General features: G+C 32.6%; 1 long non-coding RNA gene across 1 annotated transcript; it reads right to left on the bottom strand.

Moving 5' to 3' along the window:
* LOC144430379 (uncharacterized) lies at positions 1-5,462 on the bottom strand. Its single transcript, XR_013479504.1, has 5 exons — positions 5,354-5,462; positions 3,885-3,922; positions 3,137-3,257; positions 1,261-1,322; positions 1-91 (listed from the first exon to the last, which is right to left on the bottom strand). It is a non-coding gene; the product is annotated as an uncharacterized LOC144430379 (long non-coding RNA).
* Positions 5,463-5,772: the final 310 nt, after the last annotated feature.

Here is a 5,772-nt window from a genome sequence, read left to right as displayed (position 1 = left end):
CTCACTCAGTGATGAAAATCTGACACTTGACGAATTTCTTTTGGTGCAATGATAAATTGTTCTGTCGACTTTCAAGCAGTGTTTTAAAACGCTGAAAATCAATATATAGATCGTGATTTTGTGTAAGTCAATTCAAAATTTGAATTAAACTAAATTTCATGGAGCCAACTATGCCATTTTCAGGTAGTTAATTCACACAAATGTTATTTGACAGAGACACTACAAAGCTATGCTTATGCTAAAGATACAAAAAACCAACTATGTAATTCAATTGAGGTCATTTTCAACTATGTCGCTGATTTCACCAAATTTACATCCTTTAGTTAAAATGATATGTTAGTGTATCATATTGTACCTCATTTTGTATTGTTAAAGTGAGACTCTTTTCTGAATATTTTCTTCTAAAAATATACGTAAGTTTTAATAAAATACGTAACGGGTAAATTTCGACATTTAATTTCATAAAACTAAAATTTAGAAAGTTTAGACGAATAGACAAATAAAATTTATTCAGCGATTGACATTAAATTTCAAATATAAACTCTATAACATATCAGGTGTAGTCTTCAAACTGCACAAATTGCAAATATTACAATAACAATAAAATACTCAATGAATTTATTTAACTCTTTCATGGAGTATATGACTAATTAATTACCTCTGATCAGTAATTTGTAGCATTATCACATTGTTCACGGTAGAGATCGCAAACTGGGGATCGCTATCCAGCAGGGAAGCGCGCAACGAATTTTAGGGGTCGCAAAGAGTACACCAATTTGATACAATATACTATATTTATTGTACTTTTTTGGACTTCTGCTTCGAAACAAAATTATTAAAGCTTGTGCAAAATCTAAATCTTACAATTTCGATAGAATGCACAGGATCAAAAAAGCGGCATAACAATGTTCGGACCTCCTGAAGTATGCCACCAAGATGGCGCACAACCTGAACTCGGGTTGTGTACCTGGCTAGGATTCAGGTTATGCGACATTTTGGTGCGCATACATCAGGAGCACCCAATGTTGGCTTGCATCGAACTACTTAGCATTTTAAACGTGAACGTGGGTCTGACTTTTTTATATAAATCTTACAATTTCGAGAGAAAACACATGATCAGATAAGTGGCATAACAATGCTGACTCTGATCGCAAGACCAGAGACGCGGTGCGCTCGCATCGAATTTTTTAGCATTTCAAACATAAACAGTGGTATACAGGAATCAATAGGCGTCTAATAAAATGTTCAAATAATATTTACTTGTAATATTCCTCGTTCGTTAGTTCGTGTCTTTGAATCTGTAACCTTCAATATTTCTTCATCTGAAAAAAGTTAAGATATTGATAAATAAATTGTCGCAGAACTGTAGCTAGCATAATCAATGGACAGTGGGACTGAATTTATCGGATCTTTTGCACAAAGCTCCCGCCACGTTTTAAAATGACATATTAGTAATTATCCATTTGGGGTTAGGAATGATTTAAAAATTTGAATTTCCAGTGCAATCTTCATTCCTAACTTAAACTGGATAATTACTAGTTCTCTTATTTTGAACGTTGGTAGGGTCTTTGTACAAAGATCCAATCCATACACAACAATATATTAAAGTAAAAAGGCTATGGCGAATCTCTATTAAACCATGGATTTTGCGCTACATTTGCGAAAGTTTTGAAAGTAAGTGTATTAAAACGGTAAAAACGGACTTAGTTAACTTTTTATTCATAACTATTATATATGTGTCCATCAGCTCTTTCACGAAGTATATTGTTAATGCTGAATATGTTTTGCTCTCTATAACTAACAAGAGAGCTATGCTCAAATATATGGACACGAAATCCATAACGAAAGTTTTTACCATCATTTCCCTGAAAATCATATGATTTTCGTGTCCCACGCGTCCCATGGGAAATACAAAGGTGTGTTATCCCATCCCATCTCATGGCACGTTTTTCATTGACAAGCCTGGACATAAGGTAACTTTGCGATAATGCGTATCCATATTAAGTTTTTGGCCACTCGGAAGCGTTGACACAAAATCTTAATATGGTGAGCTGGAGTGAATATTTAATTATTAGATGCAAACAGCTAATTTTCAAAGAGATGCTAAAATTGTACAATATTCTGCCTAAAACTCAGCTATTAAACATGTAAAACGATACTTCAAACACTTTTACGAAAATTTCTTCCCTGGTCTATTAAGGCATAGGTTCTCAAAGTGCTCCGTGGGAGAAACTTAGGCGCTCCGATTACTTAATAAAATACTGACTTGTCCAATTTTGTGACTGTCCAAAGAAGTAATAACACTAATAAAATTTGACATCAGAAGTGTCGAAATATGAACACGAGCGCAAATTCAAATGTAACATTATATATAAGTAAGATCGCAGAGGATAAAAAGTTATCTCTCGAGTAAAATATTCAATTCATAGCCGGTGCGAGCATTCAAAATATCTTAGTCGGGAAAACTTTTACGATAATTTAATAAATGAAAAATCACTATTTGAAAATTGCACGAAATACGTCCCAAACTGCCAACTATAAGTAGACCGGAATCGTATTTTGAAGCTAATCAAATTTGATTTGTTTTTTCGGCACTCAAAATTATTTTAAAGATATCGACAAAATACGAATGATTGTAATTTGAAAAATATTGCAAAAAAAAATGTTCGATATATTTTGCATTAATTATCTTATATATCGTCACATACAGAGAAAAAGTCGTATTGGGCTCCATCGGTAGTTTCAAAATAGACAAAAGGTACATCGCGCGAACAATTTACTGTGTTTCCATTTCAGTTCCTATATGGTATACATTTTAAAGAAATCCTAACATAACACAAATTTACAATGTCTGAAAAGCGTTTTCAATCTGCTGTGAGACTGCTAGAACAAAACTTATGGTGATATCTTCCGTTTAGTTTTAATATTTTATAATGCCGGTTTTGAAATTAAGAAATTGGGTTGCAAATTCACCTGGTATTAAGCCTATTAAAATGTTTAGCATTTAAATTAAGTAAAGTAATTTTAACTTATTTAGGAATAGTAATAGATACCAATTTTAAAATTGATTGTGGGGATCCGTGAATAGTGGTGATGAATGCAAGTTAGAAAGATTCAAAAGATTTTAATAACATACTTGCTCTTTAGACTCGAGGCAGCCACCTCTCTCAGTGATGCATAATCGGACGAATAACCCCGCATGTCTTTAGATATAATGATGAATTGTCTTTCCCTCTTTCAAGAAGTGTTTCAGAAAGCTGAAATTTATATGAGATAATGAAATGTAGGTAAATTTTGTATGATATTGATTTGAATTATATATAGATGTTCGAACTACGTCATTATTAAGTTTGAGGTTTATAAGTTACAGAAAATGTAATTTGACAGGAGCACAGAGAAACTATGCTTATAATTTAGAGTTTAGATACATAAAAATGAAAATATTAATTGTCAGTTCATTGACAAATTTTTCACAGATTTCCCCCTAAATTACAAATATTACTTTGGAATGATTTGTCAGCGTATAATATTGCAACACATCATATAAAATATATTTATATTCATGAAGAGCACGTTGAAAATACGGCTACATATTCAAGAAAGGAAAATACCGAAAATAAGGCGGGAAAGATAAAATCTAACAAATTTTTCCTTTACGCCCCTCAATAAATTGTCCACGCCCTTGTGATAAGCTATGCTTATTCTAAAGATACAAAGACGACAACTTGTAGCATACTGATATCCATTTACATTCATTCTATATTATTTGCAGATTTTCAATATTATAAATATTACTTATTTTGAATGATCTGTCAGTGTGCTATGTTGTATCTCATTATCTAAATCTTAAATAGTTAATAGTTTATTAGTGTGTTATTTTTTACCTTCAAGTTCTCTATAGTCTTTCCCTCCCAGCAACTTCCTGAAAATATAGGTCAATAAATAACTTCAGCCACAGACATTGTAGACATATATATATATAAATAAGAACAGGACAGATTATTACTACGGAATAAACGATAAGGAAATAAGAATTATATTTCCAGATTCGAAAACTTATGAACATGGGACGGTATGATTACTGAGACTACTAGCAACGGATATATAGGCTGACTATAGTAGATTTACAATTTTGTGGGATCTCATGTATATAGTGATCTTTAAACTGGTTATCGAGCAGCGACACCCAAGTTTCTGATATCTAATTAAAAAAGTAGGAATTCCAGAGTTTTGAAACTACTATATCTCATATTGACGGCGTGTGCCGTATAAACGATCCAACTAACACCATTCAGTAGAGATTATAAACGAGATTCACACGTGATTAGGCATACCACGACGTGACCCGCACCAACAATAGGGAAAATATGACATATATTCCCATGTCTCTAAATTTAAACAGTCCTGAACATATGAATACTCAACACTTTTACCAAGGGGATATGGACCAAAAAAAGTTTACACTTGGTTGAATATAATTTACACAGTATTGTTTTTGAAAATTTTAGTTGGGACACGAGTTCTTTAAGGTGTAAGATTAACGGCTATCTTAATACACTTAGTATGACTCACTCTTATAATATCATTATTGGAAATTTGGGGCGATTTCAGTTTGAAGTATAGTTGGGAACATCAATGACATGGTTATCAACTGTTTACTACCAGAGCGTTTACTACCACGATGAGCTACAGTTAAATTTAAGACATTAGTCTGATTACAATTATCATTTGTGGCAAAAACGCTCATCAAATTAATAAAAAAGGCCAGGACTACGATTTCAGGGAAATTAGGCATATTAGTGTGTATATAGGCACCCCATGATAAACAACAAGGTAAACAATAAGTTTTAATATTTGCATGGTTATTAAGTTGGTGTTGTGTTTTAACCGAATTTCACTTAACGAGGCATAGTTCAAATCATTTCAGTATCTCTGCAGATATACACTGCTGGATTAACTTATAGTATCACTTTAAAAAAATTCACTGTTTGTAGTAATCACAACGTGACGCCCTATTGCGATGAAACGGCTTTTATTTATGCTGACCCAATGAACTTTACCTAAACTGACATTACAAGATAGTAATTGGTCTTTCGGTTTGGACGATTAAACGAAACAACAGCAGATGGGACAACACAGCAGTTAGCCCCTGAACGTGCAGCGCTATACTGACTACGCCATTATTCACCGGATATTGCTACAGTTAATTTGTAGTACAGAATAGTTAATTTCGCGATTATACTCAAAATATTAAAAGTAATAATTTGTCTGTCGATTTCCCGAAAAAATATACAACACATTATTTATTTATAGACATGTAAATTGAAAGATTTCAAATGATATGATTACATACTTGCTCTTCAGACTTGATAGGCCTCCATCTCACTCAGTGATGAAAATCTGACACTTGACAAATTTCTTTTGGTGCAATGATAAATTGTTCTGTCGACTTTCAAGCAGTGTTTTAAAACGCTGAAAATCAATATATAGATCGTGATTTTGTGTAAGTCAATTCAAAATTTGAATTAAACTAAATTTCATGGAGCCAACTATGCCATTTTCAGGTAGTTAATTCACACAAATGTTATTTGACAGAGACACTACAAAGCTATGCTTATGCTAAAGATACAAAAAACCAACTATGTAATTCAATTGAGGTCAATTTCAACTATGTCGCTGATTTCACCAAATTTACATCCTTTAGTTAAAATGATATGTTAGTGTATCATATTGTACCTCATTTTGTATTGTTGAAGTGAGACTCTTTTCTGA

The sequence above is a fragment of the Styela clava genome, chromosome 12, assembly GCF_964204865.1.
Source record: "Styela clava chromosome 12, kaStyClav1.hap1.2, whole genome shotgun sequence".
NCBI classification, from domain to species: domain Eukaryota; kingdom Metazoa; phylum Chordata; class Ascidiacea; order Stolidobranchia; family Styelidae; genus Styela; species Styela clava.
Note: the sequence above shows the minus strand (reverse complement) of the source record. Positions and strands in the feature narration are given on the sequence as shown.